General features: G+C 42.5%; 1 protein-coding gene across 5 annotated transcripts in view; it reads left to right on the forward strand.

Moving 5' to 3' along the window:
• Positions 1-13,736, forward strand: part of UGGT1 (UDP-glucose glycoprotein glucosyltransferase 1) — an 827,334-nt gene that overhangs the window by 14,814 nt on the left and 798,784 nt on the right. The window lies entirely within an intron of this gene.

Here is a 13,736-nt window from a genome sequence, read left to right on the forward strand (position 1 = left end):
GAAGAATGACTATGATGCAGACCAGCAAGGTCTGATGGACTTACCCAGCGAGGGTAAGTGAGGGCAGGCCCGGAGCAACCAGGAGAGCCCTTGAAGTCGATGAGAGTCTTCGGTGACTCACTAGCCAACGGGCAAGCAACCGCAAAGACGCCTTTGCAGGAAAAGTTCCACAGGAGCCCACGGTCACTCGGGACGGGGTAGGCTGCTGATTTTCGGTACCAGACCTGCTAGGGACTTTGACTACAGATGGTCCAAAGCACAAGTTCGTAGAACGTTGTTTAGGGTTTGCACTCTAAATCAGTGGACGGTTCTCTGGTATTGCTGTTCCTCGTCACTCGTGGGGTCCAGATGCCACAGCTTCGCTGGGGACTCGAAAATGGCCGTCGAGAGGTCAGGAAATCCGCTTCAGGGGACGCAGGGACTTCGGACTCTGGCGGGAGCGGTGAAGTTTGCAACCGTTGATCAGTTACTGGTGCCTGCCAAGCAGGGGAGTCACTCCTGGACTCCAAGGGAGATTCTTCAGTCTTCCAGAGATAGTGGAACGTCGAAGGGCCAGGATTCTTCTTTGTAGAGCGTCGTCCAGGGTTAATCTGAATTGCATTGGCAATGCTTGGTATCTTATAGTGAAGATAGGGGAGGGACTAGCTCTATGACCACTCCTCTAGGAGGGTCAGGGAAGTGGGTGGTTACACCCACTTCCCTTTGTCCAGTTTTGCGCCAGAGCAGGGGCAGGTAGCCCCTGAACCGGTTTGAGCTGGCATATGCTCAGAGGAGCCTACTGCTCCCCCAGTGCAGGACTTCAAAGCACTCTAAGAGTGCACCCACCCAGCTCCAATACACTAAATCCTGTCTGGGAGGTGGTGACACCTCCCTGTGACAGGATACCCTTTGTTGGGCTTCCTCCACTGCGAGTTTCGGTCAGCAGCAGGAGGGCAGCCCAGTGTCTGTGGTGGTGGCATCCATTTTGTGATGCCAGGGCTCTAGAAGATTTCTACCGTTTAGTACAGTGGGTACATGTCGTCCCCTCTAGAAGGGTGGGGATCATACTCCCACACCAGTTACTGGTGTGGGGGTATGATTCAAAGTTGTTTGACACCAAACACGACATGTTTTGATGCAGTCATTCCAAAGTTAGCATTTACCGCGAGGTTATAATGCACTTAAGAGTATATGGTTTAACCGCATCCACAAACAGCAGCAGAGAATAGACTCTGCCAGCTGCAGAGGGGTCCTGCTCATGCAGAAGCACCCCTCACATAGTAAAACAAGCACCCTGCCCTCAGGATTGTTATGGCCTGGAAGAGGGGTGACTAATAGGTTTATATGTGTGTGTATGGTGAGATATGGGAACCTATACCTCTGTGAGGAGTGCTAACACTACCTCACACAGGCTGCAGTAGCAGGCCTGTGGTGTCAGATTGTGAATGCTTCCCAGGGGTGGCATAATGCATGCTGCAGCCCCTGGTAGGCCTGTGAAGTACCAATGCCCTAGGTACCTAAGGTACCATATACTAGGGGCTCATAAGGTACCACAGTATCCAATCCCTAGTGCATCTAATTTTCACACCAAGTTGTTTTAGAGGGATCAGTGAGACTGGGGTCCTGATTAGCAGGGACCCAGCCAGACTATAGTCAGAAACCAGTGTATACATCAGAAAAAAAGTGGGGGCAACATAAGTGCAGATCCTACTCTCCTACAGTCCGGCAGCGCATGCTGTATGGATTTATACCTTGGCCGCAGAGTCCATGCACAGCAAGCACACTATCGAGGCATGCCCCCTCCCCCTTAAGCCCAGCTTCACATCTAGGAGCAGTACGTACGTTAATGCGATACAGGCAGCCAGTGTAGAACAGGTTGCGGCTGGCGTGCTCTCTCCTGGCGCCTCCCGTATCTCTGAACGGGGGCAAAAATCGGATCCCAACGGCACACGGAAGCAAGAACTCCACTCACTGCATTAGGAGAGCTGATATACGCAGCTATGCCACACAATTTGTGCATTTCTGTAATATTACGGTGTCTCGGGGGTACACTAAGGCGGTCACCAGTGAGCATGTTACTTAAACACGTATAATACAGGTGATTAGTAGTAACGTGCTATATTACCAGGTATCCTGCACAAGCTGCAATCATTCACGCAGCTCAGGCAACACGGTAATCAGTATTGTTAAAATGTACAGTTCAAACATGACACTGGAACTCTCATCCAACTTCGAAAAGAGTAGGTCGAATGCATGCCTGTTTTTAATAATATGTATCTAATAAAACCAGCTGTAATTAAAGAGGGAAAATGCATATATTCCCCAGTCACTTATGTCAAAATATTAGACACCTGTTCACGACCCACAGTTCAAGGCTGTAAATCTAGAAGGAAAAAGTTCTTGCCAATTTAGAAAGGATTTGATCAAAGAACCGAACAGGGTAAGAATGGGTTGGCAATGTGGGCTAGTTCATGGCTTAAAATTCTGTTCTACTTTTGGGACTTTCCGAAACGTTTCACCGCTAATATTGGTGATTTAGAACCACTGCAGAGCATGAATCGGGTGCTTACGTGATGGTTTCTCCTAGTACTGTGCGAGTGTAGAACTGACAGCTTTCATTGTGCCATCGTCTGGCCGTTCCAAAGCGCTGACTAGACAGAGTTTAGTGTTGCTGTCGGTGGGTCAGCTGGAAGTCAGTATCACTTAAGAAAGGAGCTTGTGGCTTCAGTACTGCTATACTATTAGAGCCCGGTCGCTTTTGCAATGCTCTAATATGGGTCTTTACTTGGCAATTTCATTTTTATTTCACTGCTTATAAAGCTCAAAAAGTACCATAGGCATCTTGGTGCTGAAAAACAAACCCAAAGATTAAAAAAAATAGACAACCTAAAAGAAATAGAAGCAATACATGGCCACGCGCAGTCTACTTATTAATCTCGCACCCTTATGTTTGCACCTTGCCCTCGAGAGGTCCAAGGGGTAGGGATGAGATGTAGGGTTAGGAAAACATTTCTTTTACTATATAGCGTAAACGTGGTCCAAATGCATTAGAGCGATTTACATTAGCACCATATTTAATCACCCAAGGCCAGGTTAATTTTTTTGTATATGTTTTTCAGGCACGGGAGATTAAGGGATGTGCGCAGAACCGCAGGATGCTCAGCCGACGTCGACACTCTAACTTGGTCCCCCAAAGTCTGCAGCTCTTGCTGCTTGGCCCTATCACCGCCCATATTCCGTTAAGGTTCTCATGGGTGCTGTGCCGCTGCTCATTTGATAAGAATAAGACTATTGTCTTGAGGTGTTTAGTGCGGCTTCTGTACAGTATGTGAAAGACCCGTCCTTACCAGTACCCTACTATTTGTTAACACAAAAACCTGGACAGTAGACCAATTCACCTACAAGGGCACCAACTTCAGAAATTGTACCAATGCTTTATATGTTGCTTAACAAATTCATGTGCAAGCCTCAAAAGTGCCCTCTGTCCAAGAGCACCACCCTAAACCTCAGGGTAAATCATAGATTTGAACAATATAAAATCTGCACCACATATCACATTGTAATCAGGACAAATCAAATTCAGTCCGTATTGTGAGAATATAATGTTGCTTCTTTATTGATTCCTTTTAGAGACCACAGCCAACGCGTTTCGTTCTGTAAACAGAACTTCTTCAGGGCTGCAATTTAAAAACACATATAAAAAAAAACATACATATATCATACAATAACATACAAATAATATTCGACAATATATACAACATATGACATAAAATATATATACAACAATACGAATTGTGTACACACATCACAAAATTGTTCCTAATTATTTCTCTTATTTGGGAGAATTTCACCATCCCAAAGCGTCATACAAAAAAAGCACGAAATTTCCATGTGTCTGACCATATACTAAAACATGCCACAGATAGTGAACAAAATTCTGTAAAATTATATAACCCCAACGAAAATACACAAATACAATTATTTTGGGTAATTGTACAAAATATATAAATGACATACAAGAACAATTGGTGAGCGCCTATATCCATTTAAAGACTCAAAGAAATATAATCCTAAATCTCCAAGGTCACTACATACTAAGACATATATACATCTACGCCCCAGAAAAACTTCTCATTGATAATCTAGACAGAGATTGAAAATTCTTTACTCATTACCATAAGTAATAATATACTGACTGACATGAGTATTTCAACGTATGTTAAACCAAAAAACTAAGATCATAAGAGAGCCCAATACTACCACAGGAAAGAAGAAAAGAAAAGAAACCATTTCATACACCCTACAATGGAAACCAGGATGAGAAAACGAAAAAGGTATATAGTAAAATAACATACCAATTAGAGTGTCAGCAACTGTATTGACAGTTGTATGGAAGTATAATTGCAATTCAAAATATTCCTTAGAGATGGTACTCAGATGTCTGCATTTGAAAAAAATAATAAAGGGATATGTATAACCCAACTTGCACTCCAGAGAAATTAAGATTTAATCAAAAACGTGAGACATCCGGCCACAAATAATGTAAGAAAGCCTACTTCTATTGTATGCCCACGTCGCTATTCAATCCACCTTGTAATATTAAATTTGTTCGTCTTTCATGATTGTACAGTATTCTTTTCTATTATTGAAAGGCAGGTATCAGAGGAGTGATATGATAATCACATGGAACAGTCCCAATATAAGTATACGATGGGACATCCACCGATCCTACAAGAATCCAAAACACATCAAAACCATATGTATAAAAACTATAATGTTCAATATATCCATATTAATAACCCCAAGTTATTCTCAATAAAATAATGAGATGGCAAAAAGGTTCATTCAGCCAATCACCAATATGTCATCATTGATATAATAACGTCATGTTCGCTCAAGAAATAGCGACAATACACCAGCAAAACAGTTAAAGAACGCTAATCAACATGCCACTGGACCCAGAGGGATATAAATCATACACCTGGGCCGATTAGTCCATGGAATAATACAATTTGCATCACTAATGTAATTGAAAATGACTGGTGCATCAAAATAATAACAGTACTTCTATAGAGTAAATCCCGTCAACGTCATGAACATACAAGCGGTACGGCGTCGACACTAACCAAATGCAAACCCAACGAACATTCAAAGCGACCCCACAAACAGAGCGGCAGGGAGATTACCCCCCCCCCCCCCGCCGACCGTACCTGAAAGTACGGTCCAATAGTCCCTACTCCTTTTCCGAAACTCTAGTTCCCGCCCGTGGTTCGAAACCCGGGACGCCGAACACTTCATTCTAAATACACGCAACTATGCGTCATAATTGTGCGCACGTAATGTAATTAGTTGTGACACTGATTAACGAAAACGTCGCCGCCATTTTGGAATATGTGATAAGATCGAGCTAAACATATATGTATAATCCCATTTTATTAAAAGAGGAGATAATTAAAATCATAACGGCCAGTTTACTAGATGGACCGATGCGCAAACTATATTTTAAAAATAAACTCTCAAACGCGGACAACGTCATTCTAAATACACGTACCTGTGCGTCGTAATCATGCGCACACAACATGATTAATTGTAACACTAATTTACGAAAACGTGGCCGCCATTTTAATTCCATTATATTAAAGAATTTTTTTTTTTATATTCTCACAATACAGACTGAACAATTTGATTTGTCCTGATTACAATTTGATATGTGGTGCAGCTTTAATATTGTTCAAAACTACCCTACTATTTGTAGTGAAAATAGTAATGGCGAGTCCTTTAATCCTGTCAGTGTACATGAGTACAGCTTCAGTACTGTGGATAACTTGCAGATGACATCTTATTCGTGTCCTCAGTTCGCTTTCGCGCCACAGGTCGCGCGGTGCTTAGTACAGAATTTTCCGTATTGGTTAGGGGGCTCTGCTGCTGTGGCAGGGGGCTTTCATTCAATTTTACTGCTTTATTAGCACTCTTTGTGGAATGATATACAATGAAAAAGCGTGGCTGGGTTCAAACTTTGCGCAGAGCCATCATTAATAATCTTTGGAAGGTATCTAATAAATGCTCAGAGGGAACAGTAGAGAAACGGCCACCCACGTAACCCAAATGTCTGTGTCCAAAAAACACAGGGACAGAAGATAAAAATCAAAGGCCTATTCCAGAGCAAGAGATCTATCTCAAAAATATCTCCACAGAAAATCAGTCCATATCCTTAGGTATTCAAAATCTTCTTTATTTCCATGATGATTCTCTAGCGTCACAAAGCACAATCGGTATAATCAAAGGGTAGCCATCCAACACGTGTTTCGTCCCGGGTTTATCACCCATTGACTTCCTCAGGGCTACAATAATGATAATAAAAAACATATAATCAGATCTTATATTGCTATCGTTAATCATCCACTAGTCAATAGAGATGAAAAAGCAATATACAGTATATACAAAAAATTCTATCAGGAAGATTCAAATAAGCAAAGACAAAGAATGAAACCAGAAAGACCCCTAATCCGTGATGGGGGGGGGGGGGGGGAGAGTGAAAAAAGACTCTAGAGGTGCTCACTGTCAAAGAACCAAAAACCACACCATTATTAGGACGTGTGTTACAGTGAAATATAAACAGAAAAATAAAGCAATCGCGATGCATGCGAAAATGGTCATCATAATATCATTAAGGAGACAATGACACAACTTTCTTCTCAGTATGCCACATAGAACACCCAAATCGTGTGGGAATTAATAATCCTCACCAACAACCAAGAAGCAGGGTAACAGAAGTCCATGTTACCTCAGAGAATTTCTATCTTCAAATGCTGGATAATATTCGTCTAATGTTGTTACAAGAAGTCAATTAAAAGGTCTGCATAGGTCCTAAAATAAGAGTGTATCAAGCACTCATTAAAGTGCTAGTCAAATGAAAACTAAAAGTGACTGTTTAAAGAGGGTATTTTGTTTAAGGAAACTTACAATCGCATCTTATTTCAGCACATCAGTATATAATGTGCACAAGTATCTAAGAAAAAGGAAGAAGGATAACGCACACTATCCGTATCATCCTCCAAAGCTTACTATGTTTATAAAGAGAAAATCAAGACAAAAAAATACATATACAGTGCACATTACTCAAAAACTCCACGATGTAGCAAGGTAAGGGCCAAAGATAATCACCATATGTGACGTAATTCACAGCCAACTGTTGTATTTCGCCACAGAGATCTATACATAACGAAAAAGGCATCCAACACGCCAATATAAATGGCTTAAATATGTATCAGTATTCGCCAAATATATATAAATTAATGTCTAGGTATGCCTATACTCATTGGCAAAAAAAGAAGAGCATGTTATAGTCCAGTGCGAGTCATTAAGAATGTTATCGAGAGGCTATGCCAAATGGGAGACTCTACAATCCCACAGCTATGTATCTTACCTCGTAATGGGGAGAGTACTCCAAACAGTGTGACAACCGAAAAAGAATTAAACCGGGGTAATCGTCTCCTCGGTTTAAATATCCGTAGCCGCCAAACATCGTACAGGTGGTCTCACATTAAAAGAGAAAAGGGACTGCTCCACGTAAGCGGAGACACTCAACAAACCGCCATATTGGAGTGGTCAGTTTGGAGCGTAATTTAAAGTTAGTGTAAAGAAACCTTGCTACTTCAACGAATATTCATTTAAAGTACAGCGAACTGTACATATTATTTTTATAAAATATGAGAATAAGTTTATAAACCTCCCAATATTGGTATCATCAATTACAAAGTCTTACAATGAGTAGGTTCACAACAGCAAAATCGGAACCGCCATATTGTAGTGGCCACTTATGTGCTAAATTCAAGTGTCTAATAAGTGAAAGGTTACAATAACACCTTTCAAATCGCGAATAGGTAAAATCAACGCAATCATCCTTATTTATTAAAGGAAAGAAAAGAACCCTCCACAAAAACAGCCAAAAGGTATTTTTATATATTCTATCATATAGGATAGATATATAATCCAAAGAGGTAAAGTGAGGCACAGCTAAAACCAGAAGAGCAAAACAAAAGGAGAAAATAGCCAAACAAACATAGGTTAGTAACTGTAATGTGGCTAAAAATCAAAACAGTAAAAGCCCATATCATTGAGTTCATTTTCTATATCGTAGCACAACGGGAAGGAGAAAAGTCCATACCCAGTAAAGCTTCATAGGGCAAGTACATACATTAACAGAAAAAACGAGGCATACATTTTGCTTGGTTAACTATAACCTAATATGAATATAGAGTATTCAGATAATCAAAGACATCCAGAGAAGGAGCAGTTTTCTCTTCTTCAGCTCCCAAAAGGATCTTTGTGGAATGCTGACATTGGCTGATCTAATCGGAATACGGATTCCATCTGCCACTGCACCCTACGTTCAGAGTGACGCAGGGAAGCAGTGTAGTTTGCCTTCCTTCAGGACAACGGTAAAAGAGATCAATGAGCGACTGAGGAAGAAAGGTAAGTACACCACACTTAACTGGAAGGGGCATACCTGCTCTTCTTAAACAATCTTTGCTCATCATGTAACAAAGCCGAGAAGAAAGCTTCAGGGAACAGACAGATTTTAGAACCCCAGAGTAGCCTCGAAGCGCTATGTGCCCTCTGCAGTGCCAGGAGATCAGTTACCAGGATTCCCAGGGGGGGGTCGGGTCCTTTGTAATGCGATGTACTATTAACTACAGCCTCAGCCCCGCCCCCAGGCTGCAACGAAACTAAGATATAGTCTTTTATTCAGTACAAAAAACAAATTCAGAGTGACCGATGACTCGGAACGCTTGTTTTCCTCTTTTCAAACTCGGTGAGTGAACAACGTGGACCCTGCCTTTGTGGCTGCTTAGTTGAGATGAAATGATCCTGACTCCACTATCATGCCCAACATCTATACAACGGACCCTGTACAAAGACAATCCAAGACTCGAAGCTGAGAAATAGACCACAAATACACAGCTGTGCTAAATTTAAGAGTCCAGGACAGGAATTTGCTCACTTTGGGTTTCAACAGCACAGTACATTTTGGCCAGTGACGGGTAATGGTAGACCTTTTGTACCTGCTATAAACAGCCTCCGCTCCTCAAGCGTTATGGATCATGCTCGGATCAAATTACAATGCAGAGACAACAGCCTACATAACTTTTTTTAGGTCGAGCATTCGAGACCTCTTGTATATACTTTAGTATTATTTATATGTGTATGTACTTTGCGGGCTCTGGAGATCAGCCCTAGGACTTGTATGCTTCCACTTAGGGACTTTTGTTTTCTGTTCAACTGCCTCTATTCAACTGTCTGGATAGAAAACGACCAGCAGAGGTCAGTAAAATACCAGAATCACTTTTCATTCTCTAGGTTCCAGTTCATAGAAATTGTTTTCCACAAGCAACAGTAGACAATAATATTTTTTTCAAATCTTGTATTTTCAGTGATATGACCACCGAAGGCCCTGATTTTATATTAAAAACAGAGCTATGGACTATACCATTTCCAGCTGAAAGGCAATATTCCTCTCCATGTGTTCCCATACCTGGCGTGTCATGCAGTTTGGAGCTTACTTTCCCTCCATGTTAAAGAACATTAAATGTTTCAGCACCCAGGCTAATGTGCTGCATAGCTAAATACATATAAGGTCCCAAAGGCGAGACCGATTGCATTGCAAATGCTTGTTATTGTATATGTCACCCCTAAGATAGACCCAAGGTAACCCTGTGGGTAGGGTGCAGTGTATGTGAGTAGGACATGTGCTGGTATTTTACATGTCCTGAGAGGGAGATACGATGCATTTTGTTTTTTTATTATTGAAAGGCTGTATTTCTCATAGGGGATCATTGGAGCTGCCTTGTAACATTTTACAAGTATAACGTTCAATTGAGAAAAATAGAAATGGAGTTTATGTTCAGAATTTAATAACACATCTTTTAATAAAGGTGATTTTTAAATTGTGTGTTTGAAATTGTCACTTTTAGAAAGTGGGCGTTTTCTTGTTTAACCATCTTGTGCCTCTGCCTGCATGTGGGATCATTTCTGGTTTTAGATTGAAAGGGAATGGTTTGTGCATTCACTCCAGACACTCTCATAAAGGGAGCTGAGGTGCACAATGCTGTCTCCACCCCCTGTAGTGTGGCTAAGCCAGGGAAGATCAAACTGATTTTGCTGAGCCAGAGAGACTTTCTAAACAAAGACTTCAAAGGGGTAGAAATATTAGACCTAAAACCCCATAACTTTAGAACTCCTTTTGGACTAAGAACCTGCCAAGAAGAGGACCTGCCAGGAAGAGTACTGCCCCTTTGCTATGTGTTGCTTTGATGGGTTGGTCTGCAGTTGCTGCTTTTGTCTCTGGTAGTGAAAGGACCGAACTGAAGTTTCTGCAACTTATTTTCTGAGTTTCTCCAAGGGCTTGAAGTAGAGCTTACCTCCCATTGGAATTCTCAGGAACATCAAAGACTTCAGGTTCATCTGCCAACAGCACTGAGAATTGTGCGTTTTTTGCTGCTACAGAAGAAAAACAAATATGCCGCTTTCAACCACGCCGCTGCTGACTCCGTGACCTGAAGGCACTGCCTGGAGCATCTCCCCGCTTCACAACGCAACCCTGGTCTCACTGACGCCACCATCGAGCTGCTGCTTGCACTGTGCCCAGTGGTCACAGCACCTCTCTCCACATTGCCGCTCTGGCTTCACAGACGAGGATGCTCCATACCGACATCGACGCCACTGACTGCACCGTGGCCTGTGGACTCCCCTCGTGTGGTACATGAAGCATCACTCCGTCCCACACTGAAGCCCCGTTCCACCGATGTCTGCGCCATCGACTCCAGGATCGCCAACCAACGCTGCTGCTTGCACCACGACCTGTGGGCACCATACGAAGCATCGCCCAGCTTCGCATGACATTCTTGGGTCTACCAACGACATCGCTTCAGCAACGAAGATGCTGCTGCCTGCACCGTGACCTGTGAGCACCGAACGTTGCACCGCCTCGCTTCACACTACAGCCCTGGTCTCACCGGTGACGACGTCACCAAGCCGCTGCTATGTGGTTAATTGCCAATTAAATTGGGTGTGGACTGACGTATTGGCAGGCTTATCACAGCCGTTTTTGCCCCACGTAGACTCTGTGTTTAACCGGCGCCTGCAGCTGAATTTACAAGTGGCACCGCGTTTTAATATCACAGGAGACCCGAGGACCAGGACGGGTCACGTATTACCTTTTGGATTGAAGGCTAGTTAGACTTTTCTCTGATTCCACAACCAGTTAACAACAACAACAACAACAACAACTTATTTCAAAATTATGATTGTGGTATTCAAATCTCTTTATGTACTTGTATTCATGTAATTTGTGATGTCATGTATGGTTTGTGAAGTGGTGAGCAATTCATTGGAAAATAGTTATGGATAACTAGCAATTTTTTCTTTTTACTTAAGAGAACAATAATGCCATGTTGGGAGAAAAAAACCCTCAGAAGTTCACTGAAGAAACATTTAAAAAAAAGTTAATCTCTTGCTCTGTTAAACGTAAATTATCGTTGATAACATTTTTCAGTGATTTTCTTTTAATGATATTTTGTGCCCGATTTCCATAGTTATACAGTGTATGTACATTGCCCTGTGCATCAGTCTTCTGTCAGAAAGTCCCACCACTGATCAAGCTCTGTGCCAGCCATTGTGCAACCAAGGTAGTTGTTCCCAGCCTTCTTTAATTTGCAGGAGGCTCTGAGCGTAGGGCCCCATACTTGTGAGCCCACTGTACATGGTCTTTGGTTGTGCACAGTGGGTGTAGGGTCCACTCTCTTGGCTAATTGTTCACCAGGTTTCAGGCAATTCTATCGGAGGGCGCAAACGTTTTTATCAAACTATATATTACAGAATGTGTAATATTTATATATTTACTGAATTTTTTTAGCATTGAGCTGTGGTTATGATTGGTCAAACTTTTTTTGTTTTTAATTACAAATTTTATTGGGTTTAACAGAAGTGAGAACGTATCAATGCATATGTTTCATACAGTACGCTCAAGATTGCGGCATTGTACATCATTACATGGTGTGCATGTAAGTTACAGTTCCCAATTAATGCTCAGCATCGTGCATGACAGTATTGTGGAATTCTGTAGAGCCTATCCGTATATCAGTAACTGTATCAATGAAGCGGCCCATATAAATTAGGAATTTCCCCCCCCCCCCCCCCCCCCCCCCCCCCAGACAGGGATGTCTATCCCTTGTGAAGCAGAGAAAAGGAAAAGGGGTGGCTGACCAGAGCTGCACTCATTAATATTAGATGGTATGTGTGTGAGTAGGTATGCCCATGCGTTGAATTGGCGATCTCGGGGAAGAAAGTCTGTTAATGCCTATTTTTGTCCAGAGTTTTATGTGTTATATCACCAGTGATGTGGTCATGTGTAGGGAAAGAGATTGAGTGTAGACTGATGCATATCTCCCTGTACCTCAATTGTGCCCTTTTAGGGGAGAGGTTCTGGCGGTAACATTCTTCCCTTTGTAAGGCTCCACTTTCTACCAACCCGCCTCCTCTCCACTTGTTGGGCAGTAGATATTAACATTTTGTTTTGATACCTCTGAAAGCCACAAAAAAAAAAAAATGTTTTTTTTAATTCCCTTAGAATTAGGATTTTCGGTAAAACTAAAGGAAATGTATAAGTTATGCATAAGTAATGGTTCATTGTTATTCTTCCAGTGCACGGCTCCACCTCATGCAGGATGCCACTCATTACATCTTCAAAGTCCTTAGTAAGCCAGCCCAGTCAGAGATGTTTCGTTCCAACAAAAGAAAACTTTGATACAAAGCATCACACCTCTAGGTATAGTAGTTTTAAAGTGACCCTGTGCTTTCAAGGTCACTTGGCGCAGGGTCTGGCCTGTGTCCCAGCCATGCGCAAGCACCATCGCCAGCAGGCCCACTGCCCATGGCATTCAGCTATGCTCTGTCAGCTGCCATTCCACCAGATCAGCTGCGGCAGCCTTTGGCTTGTCAGATTCTGGCCTGCATTCAGGTCCTGTGTCCAGGGTTTGCTGTGCACAATCTTCAGCCTTGTGCTGAGGCATCTGAATGGCCGTGCACAGCTGCCTCTGGATGGCGGTGCTGAGCTGCATATATGTGGCCTTGTACGGTCCTCAGCCACCTATAGCATGGCGTAGGCGCAAGGCCTAGGCCAGGCACTGCGCCAGCCCCATGTTGATAGTACTACCTGCGCACAGTGTTTGACTATGCATTTTGAGTTGTTTTTTTTGTTATGTTTTTAATTCACAACAAACACATTTTGAAATGAATTCGCTAACAGCGATGCCTTGAATCCAAGTTTTGGTCTGTGAACCCTGTTATGAATTAAAAGGCTTTTTTATGTTTCGGGGCACAATCTGACCCCCTGGGCCATACCTCTCCTACCAACATCCTGCATGGACATACTGTATACTTCCCCTGCCTACTTGCATTCACTGGAACTTTTTCCAGGGTGCAACAAAAATCTTCAGCGGTTTCCAGACAATCCGATAGTCTGGATTTGTGACAATATAAGTATTTCATAAACAGTTTCATGGGTTGGCGCCCAACCAAAAAAAGTACTCCATCTAGATTCATGTTAATTTCATTCAGGGGAGTGGTTTTGTGGTGAACCAAAATTCCCAGTGCACTTAAAATGCAAAGGATTCATCTTGACCGTTTCACCATAATGTTATGCCCCCTACATGGATCAGCTCATTAGACCTAGCTGGTGGGCCCAGGAATAAATTGTC

This window comes from Triturus cristatus, chromosome 11 (assembly GCF_964204655.1).
Source record: "Triturus cristatus chromosome 11, aTriCri1.1, whole genome shotgun sequence".
Taxonomy (NCBI): Eukaryota; Metazoa; Chordata; class Amphibia; order Caudata; family Salamandridae; genus Triturus; species Triturus cristatus.